Source organism: Vipera berus (genome assembly GCF_964194415.1).
Source record: "Vipera berus genome assembly, chromosome: 1".
Classification (NCBI taxonomy): Eukaryota; Metazoa; Chordata; class Lepidosauria; order Squamata; family Viperidae; genus Vipera; species Vipera berus.
This window is the reverse complement of record NC_138202.1, coordinates 104650065-104672487: the sequence shown is the minus strand read 5'-3', so window position 1 is coordinate 104672487 and position 22423 is coordinate 104650065.

The window sequence follows — 22423 nt, the reverse complement described above, 5'->3', positions numbered from 1 at the left end:
TAATGGCCCTAAGATAGATTTGGACAAGGCATAGCTTCATAAGATTTGTGAGTGATTTTTTTTTAAGTTCACTTTGTTTAAACTTCTAGTTTAATTTTTACGACTAGATGTATCACAACAAGAATAAAAATTTATTTAAAACATAAAAAGACCAATTTAGACTTGCAGTCCCTAGCATGTAAATGAGCTCAACTCATTTAGTTATTTTAAAAGATAAGTTCAGTCAGTTCCAAATATTATTCTTATAAATCTCAGCATTTAACTTTTCATTTAAATCATATGGTATTACGAATAAACAGTACAATTATTTTTTACTGTAATACTTAATTTGAAAAATAGTACATTTTTCTAACTAACCGCCCTAATAGTTTAGGAAACAATATTCAGAAATAATTCTTGGGAATACATTTCCTTTAATAGGGAATAAAGTTATTTTTGAGTTATTGATTTTGCACATATTTCCAGGTCTGTTTGCTATAGCATATATTTGTTCTGAACCAGCCCTCTTCTGGCCTTGTAATAAGGCAAACCCCTATTCAGAAAGAAGAGACTGGAGAGCGTCCAAGGCTAAAAGGCATCTGCCAAGATTTATTACGCAGTTAACAAAAACACTAGAGCTTGTCTTCTCAAGCGGAAAAGTTGCTTTCAGCAACCAGCCCCTCCCCAAACACTCCTTTTATAGAGAGCTCAGGGCGTGGTCTCCCTGTGCCTCCTCCCGAGGAGTCCCGCAGTCTTTCTTTGTTTGTTCCTGCTCGACTGCCTCCTGCGTCGGGCGTCCTTGAACAGGGCCAGCTGTGGGTCATCTTCCTCCGCACTCTCGGGCTCACGCAGCTGAGAAGAGGTCCCCGGCTGAGGGCTCTGCAAAGCCTCCAAACCATCATCAGCCGGTTCGTTTCCCTCCTCCCCCTCATCTGAGTCATCCGATACATCGGAGCCGGCTGTCGGACCCACAGGCTGGCCCTGAGTCACAACAATATTATTTGCTTGGATTATGGAAGCAAAGGTCAACTATAATACTGGAATATAATATATTCCACATGAGTTGTATGCCATTCTTGAGTAGTTTATCTACACAAATACCAATAACCGCCCAAAGTCTTTATCCAATATCCATTATCCTATTGAAGTTACCTTGGAGTGAACTTGAGTTCCTACATATGCAGGAAATGCTCTATAAGACGCCCACTAGAAGGCAGACTGTAAATGGTTATTTTACAATTGACATTCCAATGTAATTCCAATCTAATTTAAATCTTCTAGAATTGCATATGATATTTCACAATCACAAAACTATCCACAGAACTGCTCCATATGTTGCAGCCAGAGTGTAGGGTTTAATGTGATGAAATACATGGGGAGATCACATTTATGATTTAAGTTAAAATTAAATCAAAGTTTATTTCTTGACTTGCCTCTGTTCCTTTGGGCTGAAGTAATATATTCTCATCTCACACTCTCATATCTATCTATCTATCTATCTATCTATCTATCTATCTATCTATCTATCTATCTATCTATCTATCTATCTATCTAAAAAGGTAAAGGTTCCCCCGCACATGTGTGCTAGTCATTTCCGACTCCAGGGGCCGGTGCTCATCTCCGTTTCAAAGCCGAAGAGCCAGCGCTTGTCCGAGGACGTCTCCGTGGTCATGTGGCCGGCATGACTAGATGCCAAAGGCGCACGGAACGCTGTTACCTTCCCACCGTAGTGGTCCCTATTTTTCTACTTGCATTTTTATGTGCTTTCGAACTGCTAGGTTGGCAGAAGCTGGGACGAGTAACAGGCACTCACTCTGTTACGCGGCACTCGGGATTCAACCCGCCAAACTGCCGACCTTCTGATTGACAGGCTCAGCGTCCTAACCCACTGAGCCACCGCATCCCTTATCTATCTATCTATTCTCTATCTATTTGCTCATTTCAAATAGTAGATGGAACAGCAAAGAAGCATATCTCATATATTCCTTGCAGTGGCCTCAATGACTCTCAGAAAGAGTCCTAATGACCACATGAATGCAAGGAATATAAATCCTTCCATTTCCTACCATTCAGTCAGAACTGAAGAAACTTCTTGGATGAAAAGCGAAACATTTTCTTCTTCTCCCTCAAGGAAAAAAACAATCCAGTTGCCTTTTGAAGAAAAGGGGGGGGGGGAAAGTGCCTTTGAGACATGCTGTGCACTAATTTTTACATCCAGTGGTTTATCTTTCTTTCATTCAGCAGTTCATGGATTTTAATTGTTTGGAATTCCATTTTAGTTGTTTGGAATTATTTGCAGGTGTGAAAAGTCCCCCTAGCCTTATTTCTACACATTGTACGCATTTTGGTACTAAAGCTATACTATTATCAGTCCTTCATAAATTAATGTTTCATCTGATTACTATTTTAACTGCTTTGTTTTATGTAATATTGTTTCTAATGGCATTTTAGAAAGTTAGATTTTCATTTGTCTGTGTTTTTCTCTTTTAACAACAATTACATAAGCCTTCTTTCCAATTATTACTTTTTCTATTATTTTATATGATCTATACCAGGGGTGTCAAACTCAATTTCATTGAGGGCCGCATCAGCATTGCGGTTGCCTTCAGGGGGCCGGGTGGGCATGGCCAGGGTGGGCGTGGCCTACTGGGTGGGCGTGGCTAGAGTGCGTATGGCCTACTGGGTGGGCGTGGCCAGCTCTACATCATTTGCATCAAGGGTGCCTATGGGGGCCTGGGCAGGAGTGGGACAGATCTGAGGGTCTCTGGCAGAAGGAGGGTCTCTGGGCCGGGGCCAAGGCAGTGGAGGCCGTTCCCTCACTGTTGCCAGGATGGCTTCGCGGGCCGCATGAAACCACTTCGTGGGCCGGATCCGGCCCCCGGGCCTTGTGTTTGACATGTCTGATCTATACTTATTTCTCACAAGGTGGTAAACTATTATACAAGTAGTCCTCAACTTACAACAGTTCGCTTAGTGATCATTTGAAGTTACAAGGGCACTGAAAACAGTGACTTAGGACCATTTTTCACACTTAGAACTGTTGCAGCATCCCCACAGGTCATGTGATCAAAATTTAGATGGTTGGCAGGTGACTCATATTCATAACGGTTGCAGTGTCCCGGGGTCATGTGATCAACTTTTGCAACCTTCTGAAAAGCAAAGTCAATGGGAAAGCCGGATCCACTTAATAACCATGTTACTAACTTAACAACTGCTACGCTTCACTTAACAACTATGGCATGAAAGGTTGTAAAAGGGGGGAATCTCATCTAACAAGTGTCTGGCTTAGCAACAGAAATTTTCGGCTCAATTGTGGTCACAACTCAAGGATTACCCGTTCTACAATTACAAAAAAAAAACATTTAAAAATTGCCTTTTAAAGACCTATTCAAAGTTGCACTTTAATACTTTAGATACTTCATTTAATTAACTGTAATATCTTTTTTCTTCCAATCTTATTTTTACAGCTCTTTTCTATAATGTAGACAGCAGCTCAGAGGCTCAAATATCCAAGTCTTTGTATATGGAACCACAGGACCAATGATTCTGTCACCCTAATCCTGGGCTTCAACATCAATTCCTTGAATAATTTCATTTTGCAGATTTTATGGCTATGTCAATAAAAACACCATTAATTGTAGAAATCTGTTATATGAATCGTAACTGAGTTAATTCGCCAGGACATAATTTTAGTCTGTAAAATCTCCTTTGTGCCTATCAATTAAGAAGTGCCCTCAAATTTGAGCCACACTCCTCAACATATCTGGTAACAGCTCACACAAAACATTCCAAACAATTATTTTACTTCCATCAGTCAACAAGGAATAAATATTACGCAACCAACCACACTGGAATTTTACAGAGAAGGGAGACAGAATTGAAAGAAAAGGGTGAGGGAGGGAGAAAAGGACAGACTTCTGGGAAGTATCAATACAAACATCTTCAAGTACTGAATGTACACAGAAATCCTAGAACTTCTAATATTAAATTTAGATGTTATTTTCAAAGTAGGGAGGTCATTTGTCATTTCAGGGTAAACTATCATCCTTTCCCATATAAATGTGGTCCATCTGGCTCAATCAGAGGACACCTACTAATCCCACCCACCCACACACCAGGGATCTAGCAGAAAGGGTCTCCCACGATGGGTATTCTTTATGGCAGATCCCCTCCTATGGAATTCCTTGTCTCCCAAGGCAAGGATGGATCCCACTCTCATGATCTTCTGGAAGCTTGTAAAAACCCAGGTTTTCCAGAAAGCATTTGGAGGGTAACTTTGGAGCCAAAAGCATATATACATTTGCTATGTATTTATTATGTTTATTGTTGTAATTTTAATCATTAATATTGATTACTGATATCTGAACTCCTATAAACTGTCTAAAGTCCACTTGGATTGGTGCAGTGGACAAATAAATATAATTTCTAATAACAATTCTTAGAGACACGGTGGCTCAGTGGGTTAGGACGCTGAGCTTGTCGATCCGATGGTTGGCAGTTTGGCGGGTTGAATCCCGAGTGCCGCATAACAGAGTGAGCGCCTGTTGCTCGTCCCAGCTTCTGCCAACCTAGCAGTTCAAAAGCACGTAAAAATGCGAGTAGAAAAATAGGGACCACTACAGTGGGAAGGTAACAGCATTCCGTGCGCCTTTGGCATCTAGTCATGCCGGCCACATGACCACAGAGAAGTCCTCAGACAAGCGCTGGCTCTTTGGCTTTGAAACAGAGATGAGCACCGGCCCCTAGAATTGGAAACGACTAGCATGCATGTGCGGGGGAACCTTTACCTTTACCTTTAATAACAATTAAAGACAATTACTAAGCAATATGAAGTTATATCTGAACAAGTGTTTCCATATAATTAATAGTGCGATATTCAGGGTCAGATCTTTTGAAAATTTCAAATGTATATTTTACCAAATATCTTATTAATTCATTTGTTAGAGATGCTGCAAATACTACTCATAAGGCTTTCATATCAACTAACAGGGCAGAAACTCAGAGCATAGAAACTTGTGTAAGTGATGGCAAAGATGGGATAAAGGAAAATCTGTGGTTAAGAAGTATTTCTATTGCCTGGTCAATAGTATTACACCAATGTAGATTTGCACCAATATAATATCTTCTGTGAAAAGGAAAAATTCTTTCTTTGGGATCATTAAAAAAGGAAGTGTCTGGGATCACATGAGAAATGTAGCATGCAGATTTCAGAAAAGCACTGTGCAATTGAAAAAAACACGCTAAAAGGAAAAACAAAAGCCAATCAAAATTATTTGAGGCCTAGAGCAAAATATCTGGGTTGCTAATTTGGAGGGAAGGTCCTTGATATAATTGAAATTTGATAGAAGTACATATCACTGTGCATAATATGGAGAAAGAATCTCTAGATGAGCAGGTTGAGCCTGAGTGAGGGGATAAGTATGGCATCGGTCTCAAGTTCCTTCATGCTCATAAGAGATCTAAGTCCAGCCCACCTTGAATTCTGCTGACTATTTTTTTTAAAAAAAGTTTTATTGATTTTCTAATTCCATTGACTTTTATCTACTGTCAATTTGTTTTGATCATTAGAAGTTCAGATTCTTGCAGAGAATGTTAGTATGCAATAAACCTGTATTCATTTTAACCACCTCAATTCCTGATTTCCTGTGTTTGACAGCATTACTTTAACATTGGGACGTTCAAGTAATGGAGATTTGATTAGGTTTACTAAGAATTAAATCTCATTGGCTGGGTTAATTCTATATACTAATCCATGTTTTGCTTAATTATGGTTTGCTAGAAAATCCTTAATGTCTGAGCACATACCGTATATTACACTACACCATAAACCACAGTTTGCAAATTACAATGGCTGGACCTTAGAATATGCTAAGAAAAAAACCAGCTATATTATGAGTTGGGTTGAGATATGAACTGTTAAGTGCAACTCATTCTCTAGTACAGGGATCCCCAACCCCCAGTCTGTGGACCAGTACCGGGCCACGACATGCCAGCAACCGGTCTGCACAAACAAGGAAAGCAACATCCACAGGATGCAGGCAGCACACAAAACCACGCCCCTCCGGTCCATGGAAAAACCTCTCTCCACATAACTGGTCCCTGGTGCCCAAAAGGTTGAGGACCTCTGCTCTAGTAAATATATTTAGGTTTAGAATTATTGTTTAGGAACCCACATAATTGCTAAACTTTCCTATGCAAGAATACACACATACAAACACACAGACTATGATATCATAAGGCCATTTAAGGTGCCATGCCAAAGTGGATTCATGTCCAATGGATCTTACTTATTCAGTATAACACCTGTGAAATTATCCGATAAATTAGCTACCATTTGTATGTTAACTTTTGCTCACTATTTTATCCTGCAAAGCAGTTTGTGATAACTGGATCTCAGCAATGCATCTCCAACACACTGGTAAACTGAACTGATCAGTGAATGGGTGAGGGTGAGGGGTAAATCCCAAGCTGCAAGCCATCAGCAACTGTCAGCCATCTCAACAAATCAAGCAGACATCTGTGCTTTATCAAACAAGAAGCATTTCTTCCCTTCACTCCCTATATTAATCTCTACTAGTCCTGCCACAGCTTTCATTTCAAAAAGCTTGGCATTATATCTTATGCAGAAAAAGTAGCCGGATTCCATGAGCCCCAGCTGGTTCTGAGGAGAAGCTTTGAAATCTGAGACTATCCCAAAGATATTGTCATGCTTGCTTCAAGCTGCAGTTAAAATGAGGAACGGTGCTAATTACTTGAGTGGGAGAGGGATGGGTCTTTCTGATGCTTTCAGATGGGTTACATTGGGAGAAGGTTCTCCACCCCCACCCCCACCCCACCCCACCTTCACACCCAATCTTCTACTTTTTCTTCTGTAAACCAACTCAAGGAGGTTGTTTTAAGTGGCCATTAAAAGCCATTGATCTGGAAACAGCACATACACGTGCCAACCACCCTTCACATATCCATTTACTACCCACGTTGTCAAATGTTGACATGATTGGGTATTAAGAAACCCCTTGTTTTGTCTTCAAGGATGTCATTTCACTCTGAACAATCATGATGCCAAATGGGCAGAGCAATCAAGAACTTGAGTTTCAGCATAGTAATTCTCACCAGGACTTACTCTCAAGTAAGTATGTCCTAAACAATGGCCTTGATTGTTTTTGAAAGACAAGAGAAGGACACTATCTTTGCTGACATCACAGCGTTACTGTATATGGTGCTATTATTTTTTGGGGGGGTGTCTTGTTTTGTTAGTATTGCTGTCTAATAATATACTGAATTCTGTTTGTTAGGAATTGATTTTAATGATACAAAGTCATTTTAAATAAGTATATAGCCATGGTTCTCTTTCCCAATATGTTTCATTTTATAAAGCAGTAAAAATTTTAATATTTTGATTCACATCACCGCCTTCTCAAAATTCACCAAAGCAGATGGGAAAATGAGCATGTCTCTGAAACTACTGCATATAAATAGGCAGGAAATCCCACACTCACACTAATAGGGTTTTACCTGGTTAGATAAAAAATAGTATGTAATAAACCAAGCTTAAAGAACTTAATATAATGAAATCAGTAAAACTATCAGGCAAATAAGAAATCTGGAAGAGTAATTTCCTTCTGGGAACAGGTGGTTGAATAGAGATCATGATACTCTAAAGCAGGGGTGTGAAACTGCCGGCCCGTGGGCCGGACCCATCAGCAGGAAACTGCGCCCACCCCATTGCCGGCAATGGAGAAAAAGCTCCGATATGTTGTGCAACATCACATGACGTTGCGGGTTTGACATGTCTGCTCTAAACCATGGTTGTCTAACCTTTTGGCTTGCCTGGGTTGTGCTGAACGAAGACGAATTGTGTTGGGCTGCATATAAAATATATAATATACTGTAGTTAATGTATATAAATAACAAACTTCCTTTATTTTTGTTATCTTGTAGGCCCGCATTATTAGCTGTTCATGGGCTGAGGGTTGGACATCTGTCCCCTAAATGATACATTGAACATGTTCATACACCATATACAACATAAAATCCAGATGTTCTCTAGATGATATCAAAGAGATATAGAAAAAATTCTTTGATGTTATAGTTATAAATGTATGGACAATCACTAGAACTCAGATTTTTCTATATATCTTAGTTGTCATCTAGTCATAGTCCAGATTTTTCCAGTCCAAACCTGGTAGATACAAAACTAACAGATCTAGCAACTACCCTAAGGATCATATATTTACTGAATTAATTAATCCCACATCACACACTGGACCCCAAATGAATCACATTGACTGAATTCATACAACACAGTGAGCTTACATTTTCAAGTCAAACCCCATTTTAGTCTAAAATACCTTGTTGGGAATTAAACTATCCTCAAAGGGATGTGTTTAGGAGACTCATTTAAGTAGGAGTCCTCATAAAGAAAGGTGTATTTATAAATATTCTTCTCTTTGAGGATTTGTCTGGTGGAGGAATTTGCCTGGAAATTTGAAAGCTGAAGCTTAAAGACCTACAGATCAAGAATCTTAACTGCTGCATCAATGTCTGTTTTTTAGTTTTTTGTTTGAAAGTCTTATTTGCTTTTATTGTGCTTGACTGGGAATAAAATACAGTTTTATTCCAGCAAGTCAATATCCTGAGAAGATCCAAAATTAATTAAAAAGGGAAAATATTTTTATTATCCGTTTAGAAACCTTTATGAAACAAATATGATAGTTGTTCATATTTACTATGTCATCTGTTGAGTGGGCTATCAAAAAGATCCATGAGCAATGGTATTCAAATTGTAAGCCCTCCTAAAAAGTGTGAGGCTTATTTTTCAATAAAGCTTTTGTTAAAATAAATTAATTGGCAATTTTAATTATGGGAGTTGAAGTTTATATATTTTAAAGTTACTAAGCTTGAAAAACAGTCTGTTAGAGAAAGCTGGCATTCTGTTAATAATAGGATTAAGCCCACAGTTTTAATACAGTTCTCTTTTTAAGCAAACTGGAAACCAGTATAAAAACATAAATGCTTAAATACTGCAAGGGCTTTTAAGTGACCGACATTTAGCAAGCTTTTGAAATTTATCGTAATGTACATAACATTCCTTTTAAAATAGCCTAGAGGCTTCAAATGGTATCAAATATGGTTTTGAGAATACTAAGTGGTCTTAGGTATTATGACCTTGGATCAAATCCAACAAACATTCTGTAATGGAAACACTCCATCAGCACAATAAGAGGATGGCACGTTCAGCTTTTCTCTTTTTGTAGGCTATTGTGTCCCACCAAATTTCTTCTGGAATGTTGGACAGTCTTTTGGAAATTGGAAGAACTGTTGAAAATGCTTCCTTTCTCCATTTTGCTGACAGAAATCTTGTGTTGATGGAGAAATACTGTCTGGATTTTGCCAGCTATTTCAGTGCTCTTCACTATCAGATCATGGGTGCAAAAATGAGAACTGCCATTAGAGGGCAGCAAAAGAGATTCAGAAAGTGTGATGCCACGTTCAGATTTCTGCAGCTGAGTTCTGGTAGATTTTTCAGTTCATTTTGGGATCCAGTCCATAGAGCTGCTATTGTCTTTTAAAGTCCTTTTCATCTGAGAACTTAACTCCCTCCTTAACATGCAGACACTTAAATTCTCAGTTTGGCATCTGACACTGAGTTTGGTATCTTCTCTAACAGCTGCCGCTTAATGAAAAATGACAGGTGGCAAAGACAGGAAGAGCTAATTAGCACAGGTAGTTCTTGCTGTACATTTACTCATGCAGTGACCGTTTGAAATTACAGCAGTGATGAACAAGGGGGACTTATGACACATCCTCGCAGTTGCAGCCATCACAATCTCCTTGTGGTCACATGATTGTAATTCAGGGGCTTGGCAATTGGTTTGCAATTTCATTGTCACAGTGGAATCTTACGTTTACCATTTGCAATTTTCACTGCCAGCTACTGACAAACAAAGTCAATGCGGAACCCAGTGAGAGGTAGCAAATGGTGATCGTGTGTCCACGGGATGTTGCAACCCTAATTACGGTAACTGGAACTGCTAGGACTGCCATGGTAAGTTGTTGTCGTCATGTGACATTCCATCTTTTGACTGTGTCAAAAATTCCTAGTTCCTATTACTGTCAGCTAGTGAGGACTACTTGTACTGATCTGTCATTATTAGACCTGGGGATACTTCAGCTTTTATAAGGTTCTGGTATAAGACAAAGATTTATTTCTTTTGATGACATTTCATTTACTGACTCAGTTTCCATGTTTTATTCCTCTCCTTTCGATTTTAAATTGATTTCTCTTTTCCCAAAGATTCTTTTTTTTCAGTTTTCCGTTTGATTTGTGTTTGCTATGTTTTCTATGAATGGTGCTTTTTAATTTCTTGGTAGTTTTGTTTTTAATCCATATAAATACACATGGCACTTCAGTCATAAAACACACTAAGCATTGTGTAAGTATAAATAATATTTCTGTGTTCCTTTTGTTGTCTGTTGGTGGAGATATTAACATTTATGTGACTTAGTGCCATAAATCCCACACTTTAAATTGTTAAGCACAATGGTCAAATAAGTTGGTGGAGCATTTTTACAAGTGTGTAGATAAAGCCATTCAGAAGCAGAGACATGTAGTAGGGCTGTGTGCAGTATCTCAAAGAAGTGGTTTGCAATGCACCCAGATAATGTACTAATACTTGAAGCATGAAAGCAGCCTTATCTTTTAAAACATTCACAAGGCTGCTTCAAAAACTTTTTCTGTTTCCATAAGCATAGGCATACACAGCACAGTCCCTTCATTTCATGGGTAATCAATATTTTTTTAAAAAAAGAAAATCAGTGTAGCCCTGATTTCTAACAGAGACTTCTTTTGTTCTCTGTATCATGGCTTAGGCCCGGGTTACTTGCAGGACCATCTGCTGCCAGGAACGACTTCCCATCGCCCTGTGCGCTCACACAGAGAGGGCCTCCTCAGGGTGCCGTCCGCCAGACAATGTTGGCTGGCGACCCCCAGGGGGAGGGTCTTCTCTGTGGGGGCACCTACCTTGTGGAATCAGCTCCCCTGAGAGCTACGGATGGCCCCAGACCTTCGGTCCTTTCGTCATGACCTCAAGACGGACCTTTTCCAACAGGCTGACCTGGACTGATGATAAGGGCTTTTAATTATGTTTTTAATGTTTTTACTGGTTTTAGTGGGGCTTTGTGATAGTTTATTTTTTTTAATATTTGTATTTTGTATTTTATTGTTGTTAGCCGCCCTGAGTCCTTTGGGAGATAGGGCAGCATATAAGTCCCATAATTAATAAATAAATAAATAAATAAATAAATAAATAAATAAATAAATAAATAAATAAATAAATAAATAAATAAATAAATAAATAAATAAATAAATAAATATCAACATTAGACCAATGATCACGATCATCTTATGATCCTATAACAGAAATATAAAGAGTTCTCTACAGCCTGATGCATTGGGCGATACTTTCCTTCTCTTCATTCCTTTATCCAATGTGTTCTATTATAAGTTATTGCTAAATATTCTTAATTCCAACCCATCAATGTCACTGCTAATTAGCCAGGACCTTTTAGACATTTGCAGAAGGCAGAAAAAACAAATTCAGTGCAATGACAGGTATACCAGATAGAAATCTCCATATATTTGCTATGGATTTGAATGCTTGTAGCTTCAGAATTATTGTCTTTCTGTTTCAGAAAAAGTAACTTGCTAAATGCTTTAATAAATTGATATAGAAAGCAAGATAATTTTACATCAACCTTCACTGACCTAACATCTTTTCCAGTTCCTGCAGTATTCAAGCCAGCAGCTAAAGAATGATGGAAATTGAAGCTTGGTACATCTGGAGATACCAAAGTAGAGAAAGCTACTATATAGAAAGTAGTTGTTTTCCAAAGGAAAGTCTCCCTATTATTGCAATCCCAGCAGGTATGAATTGTTCAACATAGTGTGAACAGAAAGGGTCAACTTCAAAGAGGCTGTATTGACATATGGATTCCATATCATCTCAAGAGATTCTATATGCCAAATTTCTCCCATAATTAGGCTCTGCAAGCAGGGATGTGAAATTATTATTTTAATTTTAGATTTCCTTTTATCTTTGAGTAAGAACATTTGTTTTGGCACAAGCAAGATAAACCTTAATAAATTGATTGGCAAACAGTGTGTTTAGCAATGAAAATGAATACCCAAGAAGGGATTGGAATATAAGAAATTGAGAGATTTAAGGAAGGATATGATTCATAAGGCCACAAAGAAACATAAGCTTCTACATCTGTGATTGTCTTATTGTCTAATATTTTAAAATTGATTATCAGAGCTAATAGGCTTTATATTGTATGTGAAGAAAACCTATTTTATTTTGCTTTTTCATCTCTTAATAAATAGACTACATCAATGGCGTCCTTTTTTGTAGATTTTGGCTTTATCATGGTATATTCATTTTGTTACACTCAGATTAACAAATTATCTTCAAAGAAGTCAATATCAGGTCTTAGATCTTTCACTTCACACAGTAAAATGCACTTCATCCATTTTGTATATATTGCATAATGGGATCAGTTTCTTTCTTTCTATCTATCTATCTATCTATCTATCTATCTATCTATCTATCTATATCTATCTATTTATCTATCTATCTATCTATCTATCATCTATCTCTATCTTCTCAAACTCCAGAAATCATTAAAAGTAAATAGTTTTCTAAAACTGCTTGAATTAGAATTATTTTCTAAATAGGGAGGGTTCAATTTGAATGCTATGCTTCAAGGCAAGTGGCTTTCTATCCCAGCTCATTGAAACTAAGGAAAGAAAAGGATAATGTGGAAAGGGTTGATTTCAATCATACTCAGCATCAAGTTTTCTATTGGCTCATGACCAGTCCAGAATCTTTTACAAAAATCAAGAAAATATTTATAGAAGCTGTCTACTATTTTCTAGATAGGGTTCTTACATCTATATTGGTTGGACAGCAGAATGTTGTGCTACTGCAAAACAAGCCTTTGTGTGTATTTCTCATATAACAGTATTAAGCAAAGTTTTGGAAATATCAGGCTTCATTCTGTTGATTCACCACTGAGAACAATTATTGTAACCTTATCAGGTAAGCCCACAGAAATGTTTAGCAGCCGCCATTAAGGGGCAGCAGATTTACAGATTCTCTTTTCATTGCACAAACCTAAGGTGAAGTACTTTTGGCATCTTATCCTCTTTGAATGAATGGAAAAGTTGTTAAGTTTGGGATAGCAAAGAAGAATATCTGATAGTATCTTTGTATATGTTAGCATGAACTATTTGCTTATTTTGCTAAATCACTGAGAATCTAATTAATAACTATGGACCGTGTTTGCCTTTCCTATAATAAATGCTGTTGGTCTAGCATCTGTTAAGTCTCCCTATCTGGTATTTGCTAAAATGTAAATGGTAGAGGATCTAATTGTAAACTTCCATTTTTTTATTCAGTAGATCTCTCTGTCTGCCTGTTGACTGTCTCAAAACTAGCTCTCTGCACCCATCACAGCGATCAAGCCATGGACAAAAAGCATAAATAATAACAATAACAATAATACATTGGAAGGGACCTTGGAGGTCATTTCCAGCTCAGGCAGGAAACCCTATATCATTTCAGGCAAATGGCTGTCCAGTCTCTTCTTAAAAACCTCCAGTGTTGGAGCATTCACCACCTCTGGAGGCAGGTTGTTCCACTGGTTAATTGTTCTAACTGTCAGGAAGTTTCTCCTTAGTTCTAGGTTGCTTCTCTCCTTGACTAGTTTCCATCCATTGCTTCTTGTCCTGCTTTCAGGTGCTTTGGAGAATAGCTTGACTCCCTCTTCTCTGTGGCAGCCCCTGAGATATTGGAACACTGCTATCATGTCACCCCTCGCTCTCCTCTTCGTTAAACTACACATACCCAATTCCAGCAACCGGTGGAGGCAGGCATTCTAGATATAAAGGAACTCTAAATTCTCCATGGGGAAAAATAGTATTGGCCTTCCACCCTACTTTGTTCATCAAGAACAGAAGAGCTTAGGTTGAAATGGACTCCTGTCTGAAAACTGAACTGATCTGAGTTTAACATCATCTTATTTGTTGAGACAGAAGCATATTTTTATTTGTAGGACATTCACATATCTTCTGGCATTAAGTAAGTAAATAAATAAATATAAATAGTACAATATTAATTGGTGGATGATTTTGACAGGCCATGGATTTAATCATCTATCAAAATCACTCCAGGCTTTGCAAACATCTTTTTCCCTGCAGGTTTGTCTATTAAATGTAGAAATGAGTTTTGGTAGTGCTTTGTCTTTGTCTGTTCAGGCCTGATCATAGATAGATGATATTGATAGATGATAAATGATAGATGATGAAGATAGATAGATAGATAGATAGATAGATAGATAGATAGATAGATAGATAGATAGATAGATAGATAGATAGATAGATAGATAGATGATACTGTAGATAGATAGTCGTGTCTCTGATCAAAACTCTTGAATGCTTTGACCTGTGATCTAAGCTAAATTTCCAAGCACTTAATATGAATATGTCTCTTGAATTATAAAAAGCATATAAAATCTTTAAAAAGTATCAAATCCCAGAAATGGTTTACTCCTCGTCTTCTACAACACTAAATAAAAATGTAAATGAAACTGGCTCTGCCCACAAGGGAACAGGACTACTTAAAAAAAATAGTGCCTGAAACTAGAGGAACATGAAATCCAGTCTGATCATACTTCAAATACCTCTCACCCTTCAAAAAACACCAGACTAGGACTTGAACTTTTCTATGGTCTATAAATATCAATGAACAACTGCTTTTGCAGAGGAAAAAGAGAAACATTGGAGTCATTTCTTTTTCTTTTCTTTTCTTTTTTTTTGCAGTTCAACCTGCTCATGAGTAGTACTTTTGAATTAGACTCAAGTGCAAGAATGGTCAGATGTGGTTACGGTTAGTTTTCTCAATTCGCACATAAATAGACTGAAGCTCAGGAAGTGTCTTTAATCACTAGATAGCCCAGTGCTATATACTAACATTTGAGCCATTCAGAATATAAAAATAGTCCTTGGAATCTGAAAAATAAAGTTAAAGGTTAAGGTTCTTGTCATCTACGCCCAGAAGGATTTTGTTTCCCTCCAAGGTCTATGGGAGCAGAAGGTAGATTGTGAAATTTTTCTCTTCTCTCTTCCTGAAAATCTCCACAGAAAAATAACGGCTCATTTTACATGCAGATTTCCCAGATTTTTAAAGGGCAATTTACTTTCTGTGGTATTTAAAGAGATATCACAAGTGGGAGAGTGTTCCCAGTAATCTGCATTTTAATAGTGAAATTGCTATTATAACACAAATGTTCGCACTCCCTGTATGATTTGCAGTTATTTGGAAAAGTGATTCTTAATATGGAGACAAAAGGACAGTGCATTTTGTTACTGCATAGGCAGCAGGAAGTTTATTGAAGCTAGATAGGGTGAGTTGGCATCTTCTCCTAGCCAGTGTCTGTTTTCAAAGCCCAATTTTGTTTTATTTATTAGATTTACTAAATTTTTATCCTGCCTTTATTACTTTTATAAGTAACTCAAGGTACTGAATATACATAACATTCCTTCTCCCTTCCTCATTTCTCCACAACATCCATCCTGTGAGGTGGGTTGGGCTGAGAGAGAATGACTGGCCTGAGTCACCCTGCTGGTTTTCATGCCTAAGGCGGAACTGGAACTCACAGTCTCCTGGTTTGTAGACCAATATCTTAAACACTGCACCAAACTGGCTCTCAATTCTTGAGCCCATCTACTCAGAAGCTGTTGTGATTCAGGGTCAGCCTGTGGCTTCGGCAGTTGGGTCGGACGACTCAGAGGAGGAGGGGGGTGTTGAAGAGCTTGCTGAGGGGATTGGAGAGCTTGCTGATGAGAGCCCTCAGCCAGGCCCCTCCCACCTGGTCACGATGGAGACCCAGCTGTGTGAGCCTGACAGCGTGGATGAAGATGACCCACAGCTGGCCCTGTTCAAGGACGCCCGACGCAGGACGCAGTCAATCAGGAGTAAACAGAGGAAGGCAATGGGGCACCTCGGAAGGAGGCAGAGAGAAGCCACGCCCTGAACTGTATATAAGGGGAATGTGTGGGAGGGCTGGTTTGCTGAAGGCAACCACTTGAGTAATTCCTGTTTCATAGCTCCTGTTTCATGGTTGGTGTCTTGTTTTGCTCTGTTTTATGTTAATAAATTTGGCAGGCTTTATTCCAGCCTCTTGCCGTTTGTAAAGGGGTTGTCCCTGCTTTTTCTGCAGGGCCGGTAGCAGGCTGGTACAGAACAGAAGCATCCATCTGTTTCTCATCATTCTCTTCCACTCCGTTGTGATATCTCTATGACTTTCATAGTTCCTACTTCTTTTTGTTTCGTTCCCACCACGATCTCACTCTTCTTAACTAAGACAGAGATTCAATTACATATCCAGGAGGAACCCTGATAGAATTTTGGCCAGAGAAGTCAACTGCTTTGGATGCTGATTCTGTGCCTATTGCTTCTTTCTCCTCCTCTCAGATCTGCTATAGAGGGAAGAGGCTTGCTTGGCACTACTAAATAATGGGAGTCAAAGCAATGGAGGGGCTGACACTGTTTCCACCACTAAATAGACAGCATGGCTCTGCTTATTTCCTGTTTTATAGGACAGCTATGGATGCCACTGCTGGGACTGCTGCTTCCCCTTGAGGTTAAGTACTTTAGCTGCATGTGTCCATAACATAGACTTTGACTCCATGGAAATGGATCTTGTCCTCTCAGTGGAAAGCGGCTAAGCTGCTACCTCTGCCTCCAGCATCTCCTTTGTGAACATAGTTACAACAACTTCCAAAGAAGAAGCATTTCATTAAATACTATGTTAGTTTCTACATTGCCAGAAACTAATCTTCTAGAACAAGAAGTTTGTTTGTGTATTTTGAATGCGATTTGGATCAAAATATTCCTGGAGATTCACTTTTGGAAACAAACTTTCCTGGAAATATTCCTGAGGGAATATTGGAATGTTTCTCAGAAGAGATCACATGGTTTTGCAGGTTCTATTAAAGAATTGCAAAAATGAATCTCTTTCTCTTTCAGAGAAATATTAGTAATAATCTCTAAATATCTTTCAGTCTACTTCCTTTAAAGTTAAGATTGTATTTTTCCCATTTCAACCAGCAAGCGAGAATATATTCTGAAAAATTTTAGGTGTTAAGACTTTGCAGATATGTGCAAAGCTAGGGACACAGGGAAATCACCATTCATTCTGTCCTTGCCTCTCCTCACTTGCTAAATTTCTACATATCTAAATACTATAGCAGCAGAATTAAGTCAATATACCTCAGTATATTTATGAAGGAGCAATTATGTTGATATGCATCAAGCAGAAATATATGAAATCCATCTATAGGAAGAAATTATCAAACTGTTGTATTACTGTCTATGTAGTAGCTATGGGGTTTTCTTGGTAAAATACTGGATTTACTTGACATTGTATTCTCCCATATTGTCTTTGCTGTTGTTACTAAAGTGATTGTCCACATTCAATATCTTCATATATTGCTGCTGCTTGATAGACCTGTGTGTCAAGCCCTGTGGGCTTGCCATTTCAGGGAAGGGGAGGGGAGGGGAATTCCCCTTGGCTGAGGAATCCCTTTGCCTGACCTCCGAGCAGCTGAGGTTCCTGGCTGCATGCTGACTGCTCTCTCTCTGGCCGCCCAACAGCTGAGGCTCCTGGCTGCATGCTGGACTGCTGGAGACAACGCTGGAGGGGGGAGGTGGAGGCCAGCTATGCCGGTTACAGGGACGGACGCCGGATGCTGGCTGGTTGGAGGGGGGGTGGAGCTAAGGGGATTGCCTGTATATAAGGCACTGGGAGCAAGACACTCCCAGTGCTGACTTTATTTGCTGTTATTTGCTGTTAATTACTGTTATTTGCTGTTAATCGCTGTCAATAAACACTGGTCAGAACATTCCTGCCTAACCAGCTACCTTGTTGACCATCATTTATCATTTGTGGAACCAGGGCTGGTAAGGACTCTGACAGAAAAGTCAGCACTGGGAGTGTCTTGCTCCCAGTGCCTCATATACAGGCAATCCCCTTAGCTCCACCCCCCCCATCCAACCAGCCAGCATCCGGCATCCATCCCTATAACCGTCCTGATCTACTCCTACAACATGGCAGACCATGTCCAACTCGTAAGACAGGTGTTGGAAAAACTGCTGAGGGCCCAACTATATGTGAAGCTGTCTAAATGTGAGCTCCACTGAACCCGGTTGGATTACCTAGGGTACCGAATATTGGGGGAAGGGGTGGAGATGGACCCAGGCAAAGTCAGGGCTGTGTTGGAGTGGCAGGTCCCAAGAACCCACCGTCAGCTGCAAAGCTTCTTGGGGTTTGCCAATTTTTACTAGCAGTTTATCCACTTCTTTGCTGCTGTCACCTTACCCCTAATGGACCTGCTCTGTACCCAACAAGCAGTGGCCAAGCCACGCCCCAGTCAACCTCTGGCATGGTCGTTGGCCTGCCAAAAGGCCTTTGAGGACCTGAAGGCCCTCTTTGCTAAGGAGCCAGTTCTACTGCATCTGAATCCTGACTTGCTGTTCATCGTCCAAGCCGACGCCAGCGACATCGCAGTGGGAGCAGTGTTACTCCAGAGGAACAGCCAACGGATGTTACAGCCCTGTGCCTACACCTCCCGTAAACTAAAAGATACAGGACGAGCATGGGCAATATGGGAGAAGGAGGTTTTTGCCGTACGGTGGGCATTGGTGAATTGGCGACATTTCCTGGCGGGCACAAAGGAACCGTTTGAGCTGTGGACAGATCACAAAAATCTGGAGGCTTTGCAGACACCACTGCGCCGGTCCCCGAAACACATACAGTGGGTGCAATACTTTCAGCGCTTCCGCTTTTGGTTACTGTATGTACCAGGGGGCAAAAATCTTCTGGCAGATGCACTGTCACGCGTGCCCGATATAAGAGCAAGCGGGAGAAGGTAGTACAAGCCATTATGCCTCCCTTCAGGCAAGTGGTGGTGCAAGTGGTTGCACGCCATCCGGCCAGCGACCTAGTCCAGGAACTGCAGAAGGCCACCCAGGACGATCCCTGTCTGCGGGACCACCAAGCCCTGCTAACAAAAAGGGATGGACTGGCATGGAAGGGTGATGAGTTATATGTCCCACAGGTGGTGAGGATAAGGGCATTGCAAAAATGCCATGATATAAAGCAGGCAGGACACTTCGGATTCCTCAAGACCCTGCACCTAGCGAGACACCAATTCTGGTGGCCCCAGATGAAGACCGACATTGAAGCCTACGTACAGGGCTGCCCTGTGTATGCCACTGCAAAGCCTCATACCGGGAGGCCACCAGGGCTGCTGCAGAAAGTGACGGATCCAACCCGACCATGGGAGGAGATAGTGGTGGACTTTGTCGTGGAACTGCTGGAGAGCCATGGTTACACAGTGATCTGGACGGTAGTCGACTGGTGAGGAGGTTCCATCGCCAGCATCCAAGGAAGCCGGGAGGGGGGTTAACTTAACTATCTGCCACAGCAGGTGATTAATCATATGTGTCTCCTTATTTTCCAGGTGGAGCCCTGGTAGAGGGGCTGCCTGTCAAGCCCTGTGGGCTTGCCATTTCAGGGAAGGGGAGGGGAGGGGAATTCCCCTTTGCCTACCTAACCAGCTACCTTGTTGACCATCATTTATCATTTGTGGAACCAGGGCTGATAAGGACTCTGACTCTGTGGTTGCAACTGGGATGGCCTCCCCAAACCTGGGTGACTCTGCTGGGTGTACATTCCTGGCATTCTTCACTTATCCCTCCTAGAAACAAATACATGCACACAAACACACACTGCCAGAATGAGGCAGCACAACAAGATCAATTCAAACTATGGGTGCAGAGATTGTAACCTCTAGTCCAATCATGGCAAAAATTTCAGAGACCAAGTGCCCAAACTGCGACCTAAAACCCACTTATGTATCATAGGGTGCCAAGTGGGTGTGGCACACTGGAGGAAAATTCCACTTAGGGTAAGGGTTAGGTCACCATGAATTCATACTGCAAAATGGACATCCCCAACAAACTCAGAGTTCTTGGGTATGGTTAGGAGGTCACTTACCTTTCTATGCTGCCCTATTTATGTTTCCTGGTAAAATACATGGGAAAATCCCATTGGAAGAAAATTCCACTTAGGGTTAGGGTTAGGTCACCATGAACTCATACAGGAAAATGGACATTACCAACAAACTCGGAGTGCTTGGGTATGGTTAGGAAGGCAGTTACTTTGCTACGCTGCCCTATCTATGTTTCCAGGTAAAATACATGGGAAAATCCCATTGGAGGAAAATTCCACTTAGGGTTAGGGTTAGGTTACCATGAACTCATACAGAAAAATGGACATCGCCAACAAACTCAGAGTGCTTGGGTATGGTTAGGAGGGCACTTACTTTGCTAGGCTGCCCTATCTATGTTTCCTGGTAAAATACATGGGAAAATCCCATTGGAGGAAAATTCCACTTAGGGTTAGGTCACCATGAACTCATACAGGAAAATGGACATCACCAACAAACTCGGAGTGCTTGGGTATGGTTAGGAGGGCACTGTACTTTGTTAGGGTGCCCTATCTATGTTTCCTGGTAAAATACATGGGAAAATCCCATTGGAGGAAAATTCCACTTAGGGTTAGTATTACCTCACCATGAACTCATAGAGCAAAATGGACATCGCCATTTTTTATTTTATTTTTTTGAACACAGTGGTGGAGGCCTAAAGCTAAAAGGTTTTATAAAACCCAGCTGAAGGCCTAGGATTGGGGCGACGACGTGCATGCCAAAAGAGAGGGCTCTGCGTGCCACCTGTGGCACGCGTGCCATACGTTCGCCACCATGGTTCTAGTCTAATGAATCTAATATTTTCATTTGAATTTAAAACTTTAATTATTGAGTACATTTTAGATTGTTAAAACATTTAAAACCTTCCATCTCTCAAGCGTTTGGCTTGGTCTTAGAATGAAACCAACAGTGTTGTTTTGTTATCACCATTCTTTTATTTGAATTGTTTTAAAAGTAAAGAACTTCCTGCCCATTAATTCACATAATGAGGCAGAAATTTTTGCCAATATCAATGGCTTACTGAGTATAGGAACCATATTCTCCTAATTAGTCTCAACTGATAGTGCATTACATTTTTCCCCTAATAAGCAAAATTAAAACAATAGTTGGGTATAGTTTTGGTTGATAATTTTCTCCTGAGCTGTAAATGGAATTTGCTTGCTTACTTATGGGCATCTAACACATCTCATCTTAAACCACTCTAATACCACACACACAATCACAATATGTATTATATTGAAATAGTGCTTAAGAGAATTTCAAAAGCAGTGTATCAGAAAAGAATCCGCACTATACTCACATAAAACATTTCAGTCAAGATGCCCTATCCATGCTTGTCAGGGTCATTCTCCTCGTATATCTTTACCTGCAGCAATGAATTTAAAAACAGAAAGTCACTGGACTTACAAATGTAATTTATCATTCATAAATAAAAGTAACCTCATCAACTCCTGTTGTGGGGTTGTAGTTTTTTGATTGCACGCAGAAAGAAACTTATTTTATAGTATTATTTTCTTGAAAGTGGGGAAAATTATTTCTTTCACACATTAACAATCCTCCTTTACTGTACTTCTTCTGGTTCCATTTTTGTTAAGGAAACTAGACCTGTTGAAGAAATACAGAACTGGTGACAGGGAATGGTGTATGCTAGTAAACACATTATGTTAGTTTTCTGTTTGAATAACAATTTTCTTCAGAGAGAATAGGTGACCTTTGTTGTTGTTGTTGTTAGTTGCGAAGCCATGTCCGACCCATCGTGACCCCATGAACAACGTTCCTCCAGGCCTTCCTGTCCTCTACCATCTTCTACCATCTTCTGGAGTCCATAGCTGACCTTTAAGAAAGACCTAAAGGTCAGCTATGCACAATAACTCTTAAATGTTGCTCTCTCATTTGTATTTCGTGACAAAAATAATTATTTTTCTTGGAGTCACTAAAGAAGACTTGTTTTTACTTGATCCACAGATTCTCTAGCGTTATTATAAATTTTTGCTCTTTATGTACAGGAAATACTGTTAATTTCCATCAAATCAAATTGTATTAATTTTTTTTAAGGATCCTTTTCTTTCTTTTCCCCCTTTCCACGCTGTGTATTTCTATCATGATAAAAGTGCTGCAAAGTTTGTCTTCCACATAAAGATGCAAGTTTTACTTACACAAGATGTTGTGTATGTAAATAGTTAGCAATAAGCCATGGAAGAGATTGCATTCACAGTGCAGCGTTGCAAGGTTAAAAGCGGGAAAATAAGGTGCATTCATTGGACGCCACAACCAAGGAGCGGGAAAAGAGACTATTTCTATTGGTTACAGTGCAAACGCTCCCTCTATATA